This window comes from Tauraco erythrolophus, chromosome W (assembly GCF_009769465.1).
Source record: "Tauraco erythrolophus isolate bTauEry1 chromosome W, bTauEry1.pri, whole genome shotgun sequence".
Classification (NCBI taxonomy): domain Eukaryota; kingdom Metazoa; phylum Chordata; class Aves; order Musophagiformes; family Musophagidae; genus Tauraco; species Tauraco erythrolophus.
The window spans coordinates 7178280-7200666 of record NC_141497.1 but is presented as its reverse complement, the minus strand read 5'-3'; the positions used below and the strand labels follow the sequence as shown (position 1 = coordinate 7200666).

At 41.9% G+C, this 22387-nt stretch overlaps 1 long non-coding RNA gene across 1 annotated transcript; it reads left to right on the top strand.

Moving 5' to 3' along the window:
• The first annotated feature begins 12631 nt into the window (after nucleotides 1-12631).
• LOC147526193 (uncharacterized) lies at nucleotides 12632-15676 on the top strand. The gene is made up of 2 exons (XR_015222954.1): nucleotides 12632-12949; nucleotides 15003-15676. It is a non-coding gene; the product is annotated as an uncharacterized LOC147526193 (long non-coding RNA).
• Nucleotides 15677-22387: the final 6711 nt, after the last annotated feature.

The window sequence follows — 22387 nt, the reverse complement described above, 5'->3', positions numbered from 1 at the left end:
GTACTCTTTAGTCCCTTAGAATTTGGGGAAGTGCTGCATACCTCTTTGGCAAAACATACTGATGGCTGACCTGAAACATTCTCAGGAGGGATTGCTTCTGGTTTTTCCGAAATAATTTCTTTTTGAATATCTTCTGGAAGTTCCCTGAAGACTTCCTGGTCAATATCACTACGAGACAAATGAAATGGGAAGTCAGGAGTTCCTGCTTTTTTTATATTGCTTTTCTTTTCCTCCGAAAGTTTCCTAGTTTTTGTAGTTCCAGTTCTGTTGCAGTTGTTGTTCCAAGAAGCACTTCCCTCACCTTGTGAGACATCTTCTACTTCCCGTGGAAAAAAAAAAAAAGTAGTTTTACCTGCATAACTATGTTCTGTGTAATCTACTTGTTACCAAGCACTGTTTTACTAACAGCAAGTTCTTCAATGTATTTTTTTTTTCCTTAGGATCAGTTTTAATCTTATTTTCAAACATAGACCTTAAAAAGTAGATACATGTAGAACTCCTTTGCTTATTTTAAAGTAGCAAATATCTTGAAGTTAAATTTTATCACTTTAAAACTCTGTGGAGCTTTAGAATATACAAAGTGATGTTAGTCTTCATATTCCTGAGCAGTTGAGAAGCAGACAGGTTTATCAATACGTAAAATTTCAAGCCAGAAACAGTAAATTCATTACACAACATAATTTTGAAGTGACTCAAGTTTTTGTATTATGTGCTATGAACTTGTTTATCTGCAGACAGTTTTGGGTATCTTTCAGCTTACCCGGACACGTTTACCAGAGCTTGATGGTGGTGACACCTGCTTTAGATAGAAACCAATCGATCCCTTCTTGCTACTAGGAAGATCTTGGAGGTTGGAGAAGCAGACACTCAAAAGGGTAAGGTGAAATGGTAGATCCACATCTATCATCTTTCGAAAGAGTTTCATGAGTATATCAACCAATGGGGACATCACATTGCTGCTTTCTAGAAGAAAAAAGGTTGGAAAAAAGCAATGTATAGAATCAAGAGTGACTGACTGAAGATTGATTTAATAGCAAAGTACAAAGGCAAATGCTGTTAAAGCTTCCGAAATAATCTGCCAATATAGTTGTTCAGATGTTCATTCTGCCTGGTCAGGTGTGTCCTGAGCTGAATAACAGACCTTTTCAGACCTTTTTTTTTTTTTTTTCTTCCCCTCTCCAGTAAAAATGCTTCATTTCACACCCGTGAAAATTACTTTATATTAGAATCATAGAATCATAGGATGGTTTGGGTTGGAATTTTCCTTGAGTTATGCTATGCATGCAGTTAATTTTTTTTAACAACTTGGGAGGACACTAGCAGAGAAGATAATCCTCCTGGCGACTGTGGCACATGGAAAATAAGGAGGTGATTGGTGACAGCCAACATGGCTTCACTAAGGGCAAATCCTGCCTGAGTAATTTGGTGGCCTTTTATGATGAGGTCACAGCATTGATGGATAGGGGAAGAGCAACTGACATAGTCTACCTGGACTTATCCAAAGCATTTGATACTGTCCCACTCGACTTCCTTGTCTCTAAACTGGAAAGACATGGTTTTGATGGATGGACCACTCTGTGGATAAGGAATTGGCTGGATGGTCGCACTCAAAGAGTTGTGGTCAACGGTTCAATGTCCACGTGGAGTCCTGTGACGAGTGGTGTTCCTCAGGGGTCAGTACTGGGACCAGTGCTATTTAACATCTTTGTTGGAGACAGGGACAGTGGGATCGAGTGCACCCTCAGCAAGTTTGCAGATGACACCAAGTTGTGTGGTGTTGTGGCCACGCTGGAGGGAAGGGATGCCATCCAGAGGGACCTTAACAGGCTGGAGAGGTGGGACCATGTGAACCTCATGAAGTTCAACAAGGCCAAGTGCAAGGTCCTGCACGTGGGTTGGGGCAATCCCAAGCACAAGTACAGGCTGGATGGAGAATGGATCGAGAGCAGCCCTGAGGAAAAGGACTTGGGGTGCTGGTGAGAAGCTCACCATGAGCTGGCAACGTGCACTGGCAGCCCAGAAAGCCAACCGTATCCTGGGCCGCATCAAAAGGAGTGTGGCCAGCAGGTCAAGGGAGGGGATTCTGCCCCTCTACTCTGCTCTCATGAGATCCCACCTGGAATACTGTGTTCAGCTCTGGGGTCCCCAACACAAGAAGGATGCGGACCTGTTGGAGCGGGTCCAGAGGAGGGCCACAAAGATGATCCGAGGGCTGGAACACCTCTCCTCTGAAGACAGGCTGAGAGAGTTGGGGCTGTTCAGCCTGGAGAAGAGAAGGCTCTGGGGTGATTTTCTAGCAGCCTTCCAGTACTTAAAGGGGCTACAGGAAAGCTGGAGAGGGACTTTTTCCAAGGGCGTGTAGTGATAGGACAAGGGGCAATGGATTTAAACTGAAAGAGGGGAGATTTAGATTGGATATAAGGAAGAAATTTTTCACTCTGAGGGTGGTGAGGCACTGGAACAGGTTACCCAGAGAAGTTGCAGCTGCCCCATCCCTGGAGGTGTTCAAGGCCAGGTTGGATGAGGCTTTGGGCAACCTGGTGTAGGGGAGGGTGTCCCTGCCCATGGCAGAGGGATTGGAACTGGATGATCTTTGAGGTCCCTTCCAACCCAAACCATTCTATGACAAAAGCAATTTCAACTTAGTCTTTCGTTTGCACCGCTGTTTCAGTGATCTGTAGTGGAAATTGCTATTCATATGGCTGTCACTATTTCCTGCAGTTAGGGGGTAATGGGAAACCTTACTTCCAAATGAATCACATCACCAGCTTGTTCCTGGGAATTAGGTGGCATATTAAAATTGTTTAGGTTTCAGAAAATGACAACCAACTCTGTGTATAAAGAGCAGCTTTTAATGAGAGGCTATATCCAAATTCAGCAGGCTTGTCTTTAAATCCTTCATTCCAAAACAGTGAAATTGTTGCTAATTACATTTGCAGACTTGTAGTTAATTAATAAACACGTTTAAAGTCTCTGGTACACAAGATGTTTGCTTGTTTCAGTCAAAAGTACATAATTGAGGTAAGAATTTATCAAAGTGTGTTTAAAGCTATGGCAAAATACTTGACTACTGGATTTTAACATTGCTATGATTTATATCACCACATTCTCATGTTTGTGTACATATATATATTTTTTTCTGCATATAAAGTGCAAAAATATTACAAAACATCACCTCATTACATTGAAGGCGTCCTCCAGAACTTTGCTGGCACTTCCGGGTAAATTCTTGCATCATTTCCAAGAACAGCAGAAACCAACATTCACCATATCGACAATTAAATTTAACTTTACACATTTCCACATAACCCACAATTAAAATAAACTTCATTAAAAATGAATCCAATGTGACTCCAGGGTTTCTTATCTCCCACTTACGTTTAATTCTGATCTTTCAAGCCTTTCAGTCCAGCTCTTGTTTCAGTAAGTAAGTTTATGAGGGTAGTAGGTAATGCTGTCTCCACTACGGAAGAGGGAAGCATTCCTCCTAGTTCTGGTTGGATAAATACAACTAGCTTAGAATGCTCTGGATTCCTGGGATGAAAGGAGCAAAATCCTTCAGTTAACACTTGTTCCTCTTGCTGTGAAACTTACTGAGATGTACAAATGTTTACCATTTATAGTCCCTGTCTGTTGGCATTCCTAATATAAGAAAATGGAGGATATAGAAAAGTTTCAGTTGTTTCCAAGGATAGTCTGAGTCACAAAACTGAGCTGCACAAACCGCTAAAGTTTCCCCAGAATAATATTATCTCAATAAAATAAATTAAAAAAAACAGCTGTGTGGTTCAGTAAATTTTAAGCTTTGTCTAGAGAAGACAAGTGAGTAATCACAGATGTCAAGATAATTAAATACTTACTCAGGCAAAGGTGAACACACATATCCGCAGGGATTGTTATAGCCTCAGACACAAGAGGGAGTTGGAGGGCAGTCAGAGTATTCCACATTGACAGCTGTAAGTCACCACACACAAAAAGCAAAATCAAATTAATTATGTTTATATATGTCAGTCATATGACTTTAAAATACCTTTTAAAAACAAGCTAACTACCATAAGATCTCACAATATGGTCACTGATGTGCTTAGCAATTCAATTTTGTATGCAAAACGCCTAAAGGACATTAAATATTTGGGCAAGGAATGTAATACATGTCCAAGTTTCTATAGATGTTTGGGCAGGTATGCTCAAAAATATTCTATTTGAGACGTGATTACACATATCAGTGTTGAGCTGTGGCTTGTTTTGGCCAAAGAAGTCAATTTGTCAGCACAGTCATTAATTAGGAAAGGTAACTGCAGAGAAGATGAGGAAACTGCACAAGTGGGAGGGGTATTTTGTTTAGTTACAATACTTCTATTATGCTAAAGTGATGAGTAAGAAAATTAAAAAAAAGATAAGTCAGTAAAAAAAAAGATAAGTCAGTAAAGTTCCAAGATGAAAAATGTTGTTTTCTGCCATGTACTAAGATCCACACAAAGGAAAAGGATTAGCAGAGAAATGAAGTGGCAGCAAGGTATTTTCCTGGTTGGCCATGTAGAATCATGGAATGGTTTGCGTTGGAAGGGACCTCAAAGATCATCTAGTTCCAACCCCCCTGCCATGGGCAGGGACACCCTCCACTACACCAGGTTGCCCAAAGCCTCATCCAACCTGGCCTTGAACACTTCCAGGGATGGGGCAGCCACAGCTTCTCTGGGTAACCTGTTCCAGTGCCGCACCACCCTCAGAGTGAAAAATTTCTTCCTTAGATCTAATCTAAATCTGCCCTCTTTCAATTTAAATCCATTGCCCCTTGTCCTATCACTACATGCCCTTGGAAAAAGCCCCTCTCCAGCTTTCCTGTAGGCCCCCTTTAAGTACTGGAAGGCTGCTAGAAAATCACCCTGGAGCCTTCTCTTCTCCAGGCTCAACAGCCCCAACTCTCTCAGCCTGTCTTCATAGCAGAGGTGCTCCAGCCCTCGGATCATCTTCGTGGCCTCCTCTGGACCCGCTCCAACAGCTCCATGTCCTTCTTGTGTTGGGGACTCCAGAGCTGAACACAGTATTCTAGGTGGGGTCTCACGAGAGCAGAGCAGAGGGGCAGAATCTCCTCCCTCAACCTGCTGCCCACGCTGCTTTGGATGCAGCCCAGGACACAGTTGGCTTTCTGGGCTGCCAGTGCACGTTGCCAGCTCATGTTGAGCTTCTCATCAACCAGCATCCCCAAGTCCTTTTCCTCAGGGCTGCTCTCAATCCATTCTCCGCCCAGCCTGTACTTGTGCTTGGGATTGCCCCAACCCACGTGCAGGACCTTGCACTTGGCCTTGTTGAACTTCATGAGGTTCTCACAGGCCCACCTCTCCAGCCTGTTAAGGTCCCTCTGGATGGCATCCCTTCCCTCCAGCATGGCCACAACACCACACAACTTGGTGTCATCTGCAAACTTGCTGAGGGTGCACTCGATCCCACTGTCCATATCTCCAACAAAGATGTTAAATAGCACTGGTCCCAGTACAGACCCCTGAGGAACACCACTCGTCACAGGCCTCCACGTGGACATTCAACCGTTGACCACAACTCTTTGAGAGCGACCATCCAGCCAATTCCTTATCCACCAAGTGGTCCATCTGTCAAATCCATGTCTTTCCAGTTTAGAGACAAGGATGTCGTGTGGGACAGTGTCAAATGCTTTGGATAAGTCCAGGTAGACAATGTCAGTTGCTCTTCCCCTATCCATCAATGCTGTAACCTCATCATAGAAGGCCACCAAGTTAGTCACCAAATACAGTTGTAATATTCATCATTTTACATTTTGTATAAGTTCACAGAGGCAAATTCAAAGAGAATCAAATATGGGGCAAATTAGCAGCTCACTCTGAGATGAGCAAGTCAGGAAGCCATCTACAGAGAAGTGTTATTAAATAAACACTGAATTTCTAGAGTGAAATAATAAATTCTAGCTTCCTCCTCCTCCATTTTTTTCAATTTTTCAAAGGGAGGCATAATAGGAAAAACAAACAAAGACTACAGTGTTCTCTTTGAAGATCAGTGTTGATAGTTCATTCACCTCAGGATTGCCAGAACGCAGCCAAAACACAAAAACACACAGTGGTTACGTGCAACTTACAGTTAGTTGTAAGGATACCACCAGGATATGGTTTGACATGCAGCAGGTCAACAAAATCTCTGGATGAAATCAGTCCCATCCCGTAACTGTGGTATATACCGGTGTCCTACAAGGAAGCAAAAGGGATTTTTTGAATTATTTCCTATTTGTTATCCTAACACAACAGGTCTCATACCCAGTTAGTGGTGAACTAATGGGAGAGCCATGAAAGGGATCTACCAGTAACACAGGGTGGGGATTCACTGCCATTCCCAGTGGCCTCATTTGAGGCAAGAGGATAGTTCCTGTGTGGAAAAACTCACAACAGGCACATTTACCACCCAGAATGCCTAGCTGCACTAAAATACACATGCTAGACCCCACGTGGCATTCCAGGACAAAGATGTATCATTTGTTAAACTGACTCAGTTCCAAAAAAAGCAAAGACATGGTTGGATGTACCGCTGCATCCTAACATCCGACCCGCTCAAGTGGATCCAAGGAGAGGAAAGTGCACATTTCATACCGATTTCACATCAGCAGCAGGTTTAGAAGTTTTTACTGAGTCGGAACATACTTTGTCCCAGTAGAGGTCTTTTTAGTCACTGTAATTCATGCAGAAAGAGTTAAAATCAAATCTTTGTATTAAATTATCATATTACCTGGTCAATCCTTTCTAACAGCTTGTAAGATTGTAATGCTTTGTCCCATTTGTTTCGATATTCAGGAAGATACATAAAAGGAATAATTTTGCTAGGGACTTCCTTAATGATCCCTTCTCCATGGTATCTAGATTGTGTAAAAAAAACCCACAAACCCCAGATATTGAATTCACATTTAGGAACTGGAAAAATAAGTTCTAGAATAATAAGCATCTAGCAGTTGGGGACGTCAGGCTATAATGAGGTAAAACACATGAATGTGATTGCATTGATGGGTTGATTAAAATTTCATAGTGATAAAAATTATTATTCTGTAACTGATTTTTGAGAGCATTACATTCTTGACACCTTACATTTTAAATGAATTATTTGTGAGCTATTAGAACCCAGTAATTTAAATATATATGATTAATCTGTTAATTTATTTTTTCTGTATAGAAACTTTCCACCCATTTTGACCCCGATGGTAAACCTTCTCGCTATTTATGAACCAGCACATCCTGGCATTTCTCCAACTTTTGTTCATAATCTTCCGAGGAGTTCAAGGGAAAGTTCACAGAGGAGAAGAGGGGCCTCTCACAAGGAAATAGGAAACTCCTGTGATGCTGGGAACTGCTCATTAATACTGGTAATTCTCACACCTAGTTCCGGGAGAAACCATGAATCACTACGGTAGGCGCTCACAGCCCACAGTTAAACACAAAGGACCAGTTAAAACCAGCATCATTAATATTTGGATACACCTTCTATTTCCATAACTCCCAGGAATTTATGTTTACCAATCTCCTAAGCAGCTCTCGCCTGCATCCTGTAACATCTTCTCTCCTAAACTCAGTGGGAGTTGTTAAGCAGGAGGACTTCTTCTAAGCAAGGCTTCTGAAAGACACAGTTGCTAGAATAAAAGAAAGGGCACACGTGTGAAAAACCTCCATTTCCAGTTTTTACAGTGGATTATTGGGAACACTGGAAAAAGAGGAAGTTAGTCTGGTGAAGACCGCTTGGATCACCAAATCTACTCTCACTGTCTCAGACAAACTGAAATACATACCTCCTTGTCTTGCCTGAAGTGACATAATTCCAAAGGAAATCCTGTTCAGCCTTAAACAATCACCTTAGTGCTTCCCTGAACTCTGCTGAAAATATTTCACCTGACTGAAGCGAGAATCTTTTCACTACCAGATCCCATGCTGATTTCTTTTAGCAAGGAAAACAAACTGTTAATACTTCTGCCAATTCAAAAAAGAAACTGGCGGCTGAAGGAGCTGGGACTGGTCAGTCTGGAGAAGAGGAGGCTCAGGGGGGACCTTATCGCTCTCTACAATTACCTGAAGGGAAGTTGTAGGGAGATGGGGGTCGGTCTCTTCTCCTATGTTATGAATGACAGGATGAGAGGGAATGGCCTCAAGTTACGTCAGGGGAAATTTAGGTTAGATATCAGGAAAAATTTCTTTCCAGAGAGGGTTGTGAAGTATTTGAACAGGCTGCCCAGGGAGGTGGTGGAGTCCCCATCCCTGGAGGTGTTTAAAAACCGTGTAGATTTGGTGTTGAGGAACATGGTTTAGGGACCCTGACAATGCAGGGTGAACGGTTGGACTCAGTGATCTTGAAGGTCTCTTCCAACCAGATGATTCTATGATATGCAGTTAATAAATATTTCATGTCAAACTGAGAAGGGGAACAGCTATACTTCTGCTCCTCAAAACAGCTAGTATCTTCTTAGGAAGATAACAGTACTTTTAACATATCCTGATGAAATATTACAGCTATTTTCCATTATAACACTGTAGAGCAATTCTTCTGTAATACTAGTGATACAGCACTGTCTGCTGTAATCAATATCTTCTTTGCTCCAACCTGCAGAAATAATTAGAAAACCAAGTGAGACTTTTGGATTTAGAAGACCACTAGTCACAAACATCTCATCATACGGAGAGCAAATGCTCTCTACTGCCTTATCTGTCTAGATTGGCATTTAATATCATTTAATATCCATTAGGTGTTAAAAAGAAAAAAAAAAAGAGAGAGAGAGAGGAGCTAAGGAGATGTTGCAAGTGTCCTCTTCTCCTCTGCTTTTGCACACTTCTCCTCAGTGAGATTTTTTTTTTTTCCCCTGATTTAATGAGCTGAATCAGCTTGGTAAACAAGCAGCTGAGTGCCACAGTCACCATAAATGGGAAACAGGATTGCAGAGCCAGAAGAGGGGAGGAGGAAGGTGAAGAGTAGAGCCAAGTCTATCAGTGATAGCAAGCTGTGATATCAGTTTAGTCTGCCTCACCTAACTCAACCCTTTGGGCCAAATCTAGCTGCTCAACAGCCCAGAATTCATGGCTCAAGAGAAGGAGGGACAGATGATGTTGGTGCTCCAGAGATCACACGACATTCCCAGTACAGTGAGTTCAGTTTCAGGTGCCAGAAAGAAAAAGGTACAAAGGATAGATAAGGTGGAGTGAGAGCATAAGCATGTCTGCACGTGTGAGCATCAGCCATGTCACGAGCACGAAGGGGTGAAAAGCGAAGCGCAGCTGGTAAGATGTAATCTCTCGAGCAGAACGTTGCACCAGGAAGAGTCACTGACCTCAGGCCAAAACTCTGACTCCATAGCTACTTATTCCATATTAGTAAGTGTTATATAGTATTTAATTTTCATTGCACGTTTGAAAATTGCTCAGGAAATTCGTCTCTTGTATTCCAGCCCTATTGCTGACCCAGTGTAACTACAGCACAAAAGTCTTCTCTACAGCTCACAAAACTAAACTTCACACTGTCACGAAGGGCAGAACATGGGTTAACTTTTTTCTCCATTTCAATCCTGGGTGGCACTGTTCAAAAAAGAGGTTGTTATTCATCACAACGACAAAGAAAATGTAAGTACTTACATATTTCCTGCAAACTCTTTGGAAGGCTTTGAAGAAACTGTAACATTTTTCTCAAAGTAGAAAAAGGAAAAATAAAAACTTAGCAGTTGATAAACAGTTTTCAGCTCACTTTTAAAGGAAAACAGTTTTAAACACTTTTTGCAACAAGATGTATTTAATAAAAATAACTTCGTCAACAATATAAACTAGTATTTTCTTACTGAAACTTTTATCACTCTCCATCCTGAAGTATCTTGACTGTACGATAAAATTTTTTCTGAAACTTCATCCGCGATTTTCTTATAGTCCATTTATCTGTAAAGATTTAAAAGCAATTTGCTGGTACATGATAAAAGCATTCCTTAAAGAGAAAAAAAACATAGGGCTCATTCCTGTATTCTTTCCACAGGCTTTAGTATACATTAACTGAGTATTTCTATCAAATGAACTTCTTATTAATCGTATTCAGTTCTGGAAAAAGACAGTTTTTATGTAAACAAAATTCTATAATTGATTTCCACTCTGGGGTACCGAGAATTAGCAGTTGGTGTAGACTTTGAGAATGAATTACAACATCTAGCAAGACACACTATTCCCTCCATACTAAACCCATCATTACTCCACATTAAAACTTCCTCTCCTTCTCCACTTTCTCCCCTGAGATTCTGCTTCTGCCATGATTTGCTCAAGCCATTAGACTAGTAGCCAACTTGTGTAGTTGAGCCGCAGGTGGCTCTCAAACAATCCAAGAGAGATTTTTCTTACATCAGAGCTTTATGCAATGATCATTATAGGCTTTATATCATAGAAACTCTTTGGCAAGCGAGAGGCCTGGTCTAGCAAACAGCACAACATCAAGGTTGCAAAAGCCACCCTTGACAAACATCCTCCACCCAGCCCTCCCCAAGGCTGACATCTCCTGCATGCTGGACCTCCTGACCTCCTCACCCTTTTTTCCCCTGACACACATAGTATCTCTCAGGTAACTCTTTCTCATAGAATCATGGACTGGTTTGGGTTGGAAGGGACCTCAAAGATCATCCAGTTCCAACCCCCCTGCCATGGGCAGGGACACCCTCCGCTACACCAGGTTGCCCAAAGCCTCATCCAACCTGGCCTTGAACACTGCCAGGGATGGGGCAGCCACAACTTCTCTGGAAAACCTGGTCCAGCGCCTCACCACCCTCATAAAAACACCGACTGTGGTTCTCAGGCCAACAGCACTGAACATTTCAGGACCAGTCTCTCACACAAAGTTAACTTCACACCTCAACCTTTACAGGGCTGTCCCCTCTAATGGACTGAAGAGACTTTCCCAGAGCTACCTCAGTGCCATCCTGCAGAATTCAGCCAGGGGCTCGGTTTATACCCCCGAAAGAGGGGTGACCGACCGCTGGGAGCCCATCAGCACCTGCCACCCCTGCGCCCAGCTCTGAAAATAGGGAGCGCTGAAAACCCCTCAGAGCCAAAGAGACTCTCATCCTCAGTGGAGGCGGCCCTGAGGGATGGTGGACACCCAGCCGACAGCCCCCTTCCTCGCTCTCCCATAGAGACAGCGACAGACGAGCTACCCGACCATCAGAGGCTCAGGGAAGGAGAAAATGGAGATGATAGTGAAAACTCGCACTCACCTCAGCGGAACAGGCACAGTGAGGAGCGAATAAACCCGCACTCCGCCCCGCCTCCCGTCCCGGCGCGGGGCATGCCGGGAGATGTAGTCCCAGGCAGAGCGACTACAGCTTCTTCAGGGCAGCGCGGGCTCCGCTGCGCCTGCGCGCCGCCATTTCGCGCGGGGGTGCGCGCCCTTCAAAAGCGCTGCCGGAGGGGTTGTTGTGAGGTGGGGTGTTTGGCTTGTACTTGCTGAGGCTCTCATGGTGTTGTAGAGAGGGTGTACTGCTTTAGGTGTGTGTTCTCTCCGCGGTGGCTGCTTTTTGTGAGGGAAAGAGGGTTAGAGGTGCTCAGCATGGCTCGGTCTTGCCTATGCGGGCACACCTGGCCTCTCCCCGGGACGTTGTGTGAGGTTTGGGGTCCCAAGAGGTCTCTGGGCCAGTCCCTAGTCTGGCTCCTTGGCTTTTTGGGGAAAACCCACTTTGGCCTTGGAAAAGCTGGTCTCTATTATGCCTTTTTCATTTCAAATCTTCATGCTGCTGTTGCATGATGATGCTTGTATGCATGCTATATTGAATATAGCAAATATAACGATTGGATGTTATCTTAACAGGTTTTTCAAATGATATTTTCCCTGCAGGGATGAAATGAGCTGTTCGGTTTCTTTTGGTGACTTTGACTCTCCTGATTACAGTGTTTGGAACAAGGCTGTGCTTCCAGCTCTTCATTTTATGGTTTGTGGGGTCACACACACACTGCTGCCTTTGTAGGCAGCTTGGGTTAGGTTGACTAAATTGTGTAGATAAGACAGTTCTAAGTGTTCCCGTGTGGCTTGTAAAATTCTTTTGCTGTGTGTGCCCCTTCTGGTTCCATAAAAATACCAGCAAGGGTAATGGTCTTTCTACCCTTTGTAGTTTTTCATATTACCTGAGTTTCTTTTACTTCTGGTTTTGTCCATTAATGCTACTCTCGTGCTGGTTCTGAAATAGAAAGTTAATGATACTTCTGTGTGTCTTTGAGTTGTATGTTTGGTGACAAATGTTGACAATTCTTACATAAAATCCTATTCTTGCAAAAGCAGGGTACTGAGGTTCCTCTAGAACTAGTGAGGAGCTGGTGTTTCTTGCCTTTTTTTTTTTCCCCATTATTAAAGTTTCAACATACAAGAAGTTTTTCCTGTGTTTTTTTTTTCAAAGCCTATTATTTTCTACTTTATCTTCTGCTTTTCTAGAGGTGATATGTATATATGACAAACTTATTGAAAAGCAGCAAGTTGAATGGCTATGTAGTGTTTTTTTAGGAAAATAAAATTACATAACAAAAGTAAAAAATCCTAGAAATGTTATAGTTTATGAGAAGACATTTAAGTGCAGGTGATCACTTGTGGTTTTGTTTCTTTTTCCATTTAGATTGATCAAAAAGATGAGTGAAGATTCTAACAGAAACGTGGATAAAAACCATGACAAGCTCAATAGAAAGTGATGTCTGCTCTCCTGATTCAACAGTATCTTCTCTTTTAAGAAGCTATAGCATTGACGGGGATAATCCATGCTCAAACAGTTTGATTCACTACAAGGACAAGCTTTACAGCTCGGCATCTGAGGCTTTAGAGGCTTATATTGAAGATTTTGATTTAAGTCTCACATCATCAGAGATAAGCACTGGAAAAATCTGCATCTATCAAAGCACTCCCAAACGAGTTAAGTTTTCAAAGCATCATGCCAAAGAAAAACATGGTATGTCTTTGAATATGCCTTTTTAATAAGTTTTGGTGTTTGCTGTTTGTTTTGTTTTTTCATTGCTAATGGAGTTGTAACTCCTTGTCTCATACCAGGAGTGTTTTGTAAAAGGAATATTCCCTGCACAACTTCTTACAAGTCTTTATGGTGTAGTAAATATTTGGTCATGGACTAGCAATGTTTGTCATTCTCTGTAATGCTTTTTTGTAAAAGCTTGGTGAGAATTCATGACCGTGCTCATAGAAATGATGATAAATTCCAGAGTATGGAGTAGAAAGTGTATTTTCTCTCTGTGAATATATGCTAAAGAGTGTAAATCATTGCATAAACCCGAGACTTGGAAAAAAATCTTGGTTTCTAGAGTAAGTAACATCAGAATCTAACTATTTGAAAGAGATCTTTTAAACACTGCTTTGGCTTAGAGCAAAATTTGCCTCTTATCCATTGATTTTTATGGAATGTACTTTTGGGTCTGAAGTCTAACCTAGCTGGGTATATGGGTTTGAATTGGCTTTTGTCGTTATTAGCTTGAATAAATAAGTATTTAATTGATTACATGAACTTTTATGAGAAGATCTAGAGTCGATAATGGGCTTGAACTAGTTTATATTGGAAATGTTTTATCCATTACAACTAAAATAACCAAGTCCTAAGTACAGGCAAACTTCGTACCTGAAAAAGGATGCTTGCCTGGGTGGCATATTGTATTATTCAGGGCTTTTTCTTTTTTCTCCACTGTAGCCTTCCTCTAGCGTCACACCTTTTGGGTTTTTTCTCTTGCCAAGACAGCTATTTTTCAGCTGTGTTTTGCTTTTGTTTTTTGTTTTTCTAATGCAAACCACCTTCTACTTACGTTTAACTGATTTCCCAAACAAAAATAAGCATTCTAATCATCACTAAACCAGAGAAACTGTTCTATGAAAGATGTTATCTCATGTTTTACTCTGAAATTTCTCCATTGCTCTTCTCTGCAGAGGTGTCATTAGCTCTGTTCACATATTGGCTAGTCTGCATGCATGTTTTATATGTTCTAATAGTCTGCAATATACAGGTTTCACTTACTGATATGACAGTGAGGAAAACCTGGTTTTGTGAATCAAAGTGCTTCACAGTTTCTTTTAAAAATAAAAAAGGGCATTTAATGCTCAAATTCTTCCCTGAAAAACTGCCAAGTCAAATCTTAGACAGTTTGTAGAGTCACAAAATGTGTCTAGAGGCCCACTATGTGGCTACTTGCCTGGCAAGCTGTTGCTTTGAGCCATCTGTCGTGGGTTAGGTTGAAAACTTCCCCCCCCCCCCCCCCACAGCTGGTCACTCCCCCTCCCCCACCCCCAGGAATGAGGGAGAGAATTAAAGGATAAACGGGAAACCCATGGGTTGAGATAAGAATGATTTAATACAGTGTAGGTGCTCACCACCCCCTCGTATGTGAAGCCCGTCTCGTCCCGAAGCTGCAATCCCGGACGAATGCGAGGCCCCGAAATAGAGAGGGGCAGAGAGAGAGAGAGGAAAAAAAAGAAAGAAAAACAGCAGAGCAACAGCGCAGCAAGCGCAAAAGAGCAAAAGTGCAAAAGAGCCAAAGTGCAAAAGCCCTTCTTCCCGGCTCACCCTCGCTTTTATACTGGGCATGACGCTGCATGATATGGAATACTAATTGGCCAGTTTGGCCCTCAATCTTAAGTTCCACCACAAATCACAAGGGGAATGGTGTCCCCCTTGTCCCACCATGTTCCTGCACTCCGGCACACTGAAAAGTCCTTGGAGTTTCACTTCCAACCACAAACATCAGCTTGCTATCAGCATTCTTCTCAGAGTGAGCCTCTGAGTAAAACCAAAACACAGAGCTCTTTTGGCTGTTAAAAAAAAAACTCTGTCCCAGCTAAAACTAGGACACCATCCTACAACCGCTCCTACAAGAACTGTAGTTCAGTACCTTCTGGTAAATAATACATTTCAGCTTTAAATTATTATTCCACGTTAGATCTTAAAAATGTCTCATTCTGGTATGCTTGGCGTTTAGCGATTTGTGTAAAATATCTTTGTTTTGCAGCATTGGCTGGTTTTAATCAGCACACAGGATTGGATTCTCTTGCTTCACCCTGCAGAAGGCAGGTCAAGGGTGACCCGGACTCAGTTAGTCTTGTGATGGATGATCTGTTAGCGTTTCCAGCAGATGGATCACTGGCCTTTGTCCGGCGTACTCCTAAATTGAGGCATCAAAGTAGGGAGTGGAACAGACAGTCGCTTCAAACATCCTTCTGCCCTTCCCAAACCTCATCGCTCAGTACTCAAAGTGGTCCCAGTCTCCAGGAGAATGGGAAAGCTGTTGCTCACCAGAATCCCCCCAAAGATTTCAGCAGAAAGAAGCTCCGTGTATATACACCGAAGTGTGATTCTGTCACCTTTGTCTTTTGAAGAGAACTCTAACTCTTTGAAGAATTATCCAAGGTGGCTTACCAGTCAGAAGTCTGACTTAAGTGTATCAGGGATAAGTGGTATTCCCAATTTGCACTACCTGGTCTGGCTTAAAAGTTACAACCTTTTTTCTGATTCAGCTAAAGAAAGTGCTTGTCAAAATTGTAATATATGAGGCAAAGCTTCCTCTTCGCAAACCTTTGAGATCCTGAAAAAAGGACACTCTGTAGATAAAGACAGTTCTAATTTTTTGGAACAGGATGGTTGCCTGGCTCTGAGAGATGAGAATAAAGTAGAAAGTGGCAACGATGCCAGTCCAGTTGCATGCTTCCAATTTGATAACTCATTTTTGAAACATGCCAAAAAGCTGTTCAGAGGTAACTAGATTTCATATAATTTGTGTTTTTTTTTTTTTACTTTGGGGGTGTGTATATAAAGACATGTACATGTTACTTGTATTTTTAAACCAACACTCTTTTTAGCTATGTGAGTCTGCATTATACAGTAGATTTATTCACTTCCATCTTTGACAAATGACTCAAAGCACTTAATAGTAGTTGACCAACTTAAACAGCTTTTATACTGTTAAGCTTTCATAAATCAATATTTAAGCATTCCTTTCACAGCAAACTATTTATTACAGGGGCATACTAAGTACCTCACTGCAAGATAATTACAGTAATTCCATAAATATTTTAGTAGAATTGCAAGTGTTAAATTAAATTACACGAAGTGTAACCTTGGGGGAGAGAGATTGCTAAACATAGTGTAAAGGAACCTGTCAAACTGGTCAGAAATACCATTCATCCTGCACTTTTTCTCTACTTTACACCGTCAGCAGGAGATGTTTGTAACCAATATACTCCAGTGCCTTCAGTTTATGTCAAGACTTTCCTTGGGAATCTGGTGTAGCTACTCTCTGCAGAAGCAGGGAGGTCCTCCTCTGGTGAAGCACCAGCTTGGCATGAGGAAAAAGCAGCAAGATTTGCTTTGATAGGAGAGATTAATGCTTCAAAGTGTTAATTACCTTCACTTCAAAGTGTTAATTACCTTCACTTCAAAGTGTTAATTACCTTCACTTCTGTCCAAGTTGATTGTTTAAAAGAGAAATTATTTTGTTATGCAAAGCCTAAATATTGATCCCTCCCTTTTTTTGAGGTTTTATATATATATACACGAAGTTAAACCGTTGGTTTTGTGCATTCAAAGTGACAAAATGTCTGCAACTATCTTTCTAATGTGTGTGCATGATGAACTTTAAATATAGTGTTATATATATTTTCACACAAAAAACTTTAACAGGCTAGGTATAAGAAAAAAAATATGAGAATGTGTGTTGTGGGTTAGGCCGATTCGGCAACTAAACCCTACGCAGCTCTCCCACTCCAGTAAAATGGAGAGGAGAAAAATGTAATAAAAGAGCTGAGGATCGAGACAGGAACAGAGGAGCACCCACCAACCACGGTCCCGGGCAAAAGAGGCTGTTTTCTTAAAGCAAAACAGTTTATTAACAGCTACCTACAAAGAGAAAAGCACACAAAAACGGTTACTTGAGAGGATAACTGATGTGTGGAAACAGACTCCACAACTTGGAAAGTTGTAAAGTAGGTATGTTTATTGCAGCGCTGGGTGCACGGGGGATCGCTCCACCACAAACGTGCACACCCGCCGTAGCAGTTTTTCTTGTATTTATACAGACATACTCATCACCCCCTCCCCCAAAAGGGCAGTCTCTCCCAGGAGATCATTTCCATAGCCCCCGCCTCAGGATCCGCCTCAGGCTCCTCCTTGACACGCCTCCTCCTGGTGGTCGTGGGCAGGGGTCTTTGGGATGAAGGCCGTAGGTCTTCCTCGCTCTGTGTTTTCACTTCTTCCCTAAAACTCTAAAACTCTTGTTTTGGCTGGGCCTGTAGAGCCAAACCGTTTCCCTGGCCTTGAGTGGATGCCTGGTTGTCTCCTACTTGTTATTGCTTGAAGACAAATGTTAGTTCTCGTTAGTCCTTATCTCTCCTCTTTGTCTGTTTTTCTCCCTATGGGTCATGAGTTACAACCTTGCCATCATTTATTTTGTCTCTCTTACCGGCCTTCTTTTCGGGTAGTTAGTGTTTCAAAGCAGGGATTAGTATTTGATAACTTCTAGCAATTCACAGAGCTATTTCACAGAGCTGTGTATTTCCCAGAGTCTTACGCCTATTCTTATCCCTATCCATAGAAATAATAGCTAATATAGTCTTATGCCTACTCCTATACCTATCCCCGTATCAGTCCCCCCTTTTCTATTAAATCAAGTAAATTCTTTTACTTGCCTAAGTTTCCCGATTGATATAACGCTTTGTGCATTGAAGAGACCCTTCGAAACACACACCAAATCCATACGTACAGCAGTGTTAGTAACAGCATCAAGGTAGCTGTAGCTATTAACAGTATTATAACAGGATGTATTAGATGATTGAAAAATCCTGACCATCCAAAAGTGCTTCCCACCATTTATGTTCTCCATCCTTCTCTACTCTCTTTTTACAATTTTCTTTATCTTGTTTGCATCATAATGAACTGTCACCAGAGTTTTCTGTCTGCTCTTTCTAATTTGCCCAGTATTTGCTTTAAACCAGGATGCTGTAGCAATTTCTTTATCAAAGTTAGATTTGTTCCTATAGGTGTGGGTATTAACTCGTAAATCAATGTATAGTCTGATTTTAGAATATGATGGGATGTGACAGGAGCAGAATAGTGGAAGTCACATCCCGTGATTCGAGTGAAATTTCAGATGCAGAAGTTTGAATGATTTTTAGTGCCTACTTCCGTTTCTTCTACAAATATGGAGCTACATTTTGTTCGTAGACATGCACAACCTTTCCCTGCATATATTATGATTGTCTTTGAGCCAACATCAGGGTGAATTTCAAAACGACACACCTTTTGATCAGTATCAAGACAGATATCTTGTGCTCATAGGGTATTACTTTCACTTAGAAATCCTTGTTCTCACACAATGCAGGATTTTAGAGCTTGTCATCTGTCTCTTACCCTTTGGGCCCATGTTCTATGTTCGAAAGGATAAAGCAGGGTTCTAAAGCTATAATGGGATGGATCACAGTTATTAGAACATTACAAATGGTTAGTACAAAGGCTGTAACTGTGTGCGTGGTGGGGTTACAAGTAAAATTTACCATATTCCACCAGGATTGAAGCTCTCTTTTTCACTTGTGGCACCATCCCAGACTACCTTTCGGATTTCAGTGGGAAATATCCCTTCTTCTCCTTCTCTTATAATAGAGGTGATACTATAGTATCTGATTGCATTCATAGTTGGGCCTGAACACAACTCAGGGCTAGTGAGATATTGGCTTGTAGCCCGTTGATCACATCTACAATTATATTGTGGTCTCTTATGTTTGTTTGTTCCCAATCTGGTAAGATTTGTGATGCTAACCACTGGTGAGCTCCTAAAGTCAATAACGAGGATTGTAAGGGCCATTGCAATTTTGACAGATCTGTAGTGACAGCGGCCAGCTTGTTCATTATTACTTCTGAGTCTATGGTACTCAGAACTCCCAACCCTGTTCCTAATAGCCCCGTCAGGTCTCTTGGTTTTTGTCTTTGAGAAATACCTTTCCTCTTTCTTAGCCAAGTAGCCCATTCTTCATAAAAGGTTTGTAAGAAAGGAGAACACAATGGTTGGATTTCTGATACATTAATCTACATTGATAACTCAACCCTTTTGAGAGACCATTCTGGGTTGAATAACACTTACTGCTGTCCTGTGTTTCTTATTACACATGGACCAATTTCATAAATTTTGGGTTCTAGCTTAGGTACTGGCATAGGTCGTGTGGTAGACTTATCTCTTTATGATGTGTAACTATCGCAGCGGGCATTGTTGTAACTGGCCCAGCGTTTATTTTAAATTTAAATGAAAGTCCAATAGCACTATTGGCTCAGAGACAAGCCACTTCAGTGGTTTTGCACTAGTGTGAAATTATGCCAACAATCTAATTCTTTAGAAGCGCATTATTTGTGGGAGTAATTGAGATAGTAATTTTAGTAATTTGGGATGCCTTTTTATGGGTGGGGCAATTAATAATTTGGCGTCCTACTTGGATTTTTTTTTTTCTACATTTCCCTGAAGTTGGTGAATTCCCTTTGTATCCTTACTCCATTCTTGTTTTAAATATTCTTGATTTCCATACATAACCATGGTAGATAGATTTAAACCTTCTTGAGCAGAGTATTTCCCCATGGATCCAATATACCTACCAAGGCCACTCAGTATCATTCTGGCTACAAGTGCTTTCCCACCCCTGAATTATAATTATGACTGTTAGAAAAGTAATTTCCCTGGTTGGACTTGCGTGACCTTCCATGGAGATCTATGGACTTTTTACTCTGGTGTGATGAATCCAGGCATTCTGCTCCTTGATCTTGATTGCTGTGTAGAAGGTGAGGAGTACTTGGAATGGTCCTTCCCATTGTGGTTCCAAAGCTCTTCCTGCAAGAGACTTGACATATACAAAATCTCCAGGTTGTATATTATGTACAGGTCCATCTAGACCTCTGCTCCGAGTTCCAAATATATGTTTTTCAATTTCTCTGAGTTGTTTGCTTCATGCCACCATATAGGAAGTCATAATTTCTTCACCAATTTGTGAAGACACCCCCTTTTGTACTCCATAAGGCCGCCCATAGATTGGGGCCAAGCCAAATTAGTTTCCTGTCACAATTTAACAATTTGTTGTTTAATCAAATGATTCATTTTCTCTACTTGGCCACTCAATTGTGGCCGATATGGAGTATGTAATTGCCAATCTATTCCTAGATGGTGACTAATTTGTTGCACTACCTTAGAGATGAAGTGTGGTTCCTCTGTCTGAGGATATTAGTGCTGGGACTCCAAACCTGGGTATTATTTCTTGGAGTAATGCTTTGGTTATTTCTCGAGCTTTAGCTGTTCTACATGGAAAGGTTTCTGGCCAGCCTGAAAAGGTATCAGTTAGTACAAGCAAATATTGATACTCCCCTTTTCTAGGAAGTTCTGAGAAATCAATTTGCCAATGTTGTCCTGGAGCATTCCCTTTCCCAATTTGGCCTATTTCTGGCTGTGCAATGGTCTTTGGACTAGTCTGGAGGCAGAGATCACATTGCTGAGTTACTTGTCTGACAGCGGTATACAGATTTCGAGCCACTATACTTTTGATAAGATATTTGTATAATGCTTCCACCCCACAATGGCCTTTCTTGTGTTCTTCTCGGGCTAATGGCCAAACCATATAAGAAGGAACTGTAAGTTTTTGTGTGGTGTCATGGCCCACCCATCCTCATTATATGATCCTTCTAGATCTGTAATGAGTTTACGGTCATCTTTTGTATACTCTGGCTTACCTTCTAAAGATATACATCCATTGGGGATTAGTGCCCCTTCTACCTGTATCTCTTTTCTAGCAGCCTGTTTTGCCTCTCTATCCACCAGTTCATTCCCTCTTTCCAATTCTGTGCTCACCTTCTTGTGTGCCGATGTGCATAATTGCCACTTTTTCAGGAAGTTGTACTGCATTAAAAGTTTTAAAGTCTCTCTGCATGCTTGATAGCTTTTCCTTCAGCTCTTTCTAGAGCTCGAGTCAGGGTTATGATTTCAGCTTTCTGTGCCAAGGTGTCAGTTGGTAATGGTCCCGATTCTATTACCTTTTCAGAAGTGGTGACAGCGTATCCCAAATGTCGCATTCCACTCATAACATAACTGCTTCCGTCTGTGAACCAGTGTTCTACCCTCTTCATGGGGGCATCTTTGAAGTCAGCGCGGCTGGAGTGTGTCACCTCAATTGTTTCGAGAAGGTCACGATTCACTCGTTCTCCAGTGTTCCCACTGAGAAATCAGGCTGGGTTAACAATGTTAGTAGTTATAATTTCAACATCATCCTGTTCGGCCATGATGGCTCGATACCTCAGGAATCTCTGCGGGAGAGCCAATGTCCCCCTTTTGCTTCAAGGACTGTGGACACTGTGTGGGACACGAAAACCATCATTTTCTGGCCTAAGGTAAACTTCCGGGCCTCTTGAATATTCAGGATGACTGCTGCCACTGCCCTCAGGCAACTGGGCCATCCTTTTGTGGCAACATCCAGTTGTTTGGAAAGTACGCCACAGCTCGTCTGCATGGTCCCAGGTCCCATGCCAGTATCCCTAATGCTATTCTCTGAGAAAAATGGTTTACTCACATCAGGAAGTCCCAATGCTGGCGCTGACACCAGGGCCTTTTTCAGCTGGTGGGATGCTCCGTATCCCACTGGAGGTATTTTGGCCGGATGTTACTAAAGAATACAGCGGTTTAACAAGCAAGTCATAGTTGTATATCCAGAGCCGACACCACCCCATCATTCCTAAGAAAGTTCGTAGCTCTTTCACAGTCTGTGGTTGGGGGTCTGGCATATGGCTTCTTTCCGGGCTTGACCCAGGAAACGCTGACCAGCACTGATTTCATACCCAGGATTTGTAACTTGTTGCAATGTTATTTGTGCCTTTCTCTGAGAAACCCGGTACCCCTGGAGCCCAAGAAAATTTAGTAAACTTACAGTCCAGATGACACAGGATTCTCTGGTCTTAGTCGCGGTAAGGAAGTCATCTACATATTGTAATACTTTTCTTTCTTCTTGTGGTGGTTCCCATGACTCTAGGTCTTTTGCTGGCTGGTTTCTGAAAATCGTAGGGCTGTTCTTAAAACCTTGTGGCAACACCGTCCAGGTGAGCTGGGTCTTTCGACCACTCTTGGGATTTTCCCATTCAAAAGTAAAGATTTTCTGACTGGCTTCATGGAGAGGGAGGCAAAAGAAGGCATCTTTTAAATCTAAAACTGTAAACCAAGTCAAATCAGGAGTCAGAGTGGTTAACAGGGTATATGGATTAGCAACCACAGTGTATTGATCCTCTGCTATTTTGTTTCTATGATTTCTTTTACCACTGGCTGGACATTTGTGGCACATCCTGGTACATCAGTTGCCCAAACTTCTGGATACACCCGGTCAGTGA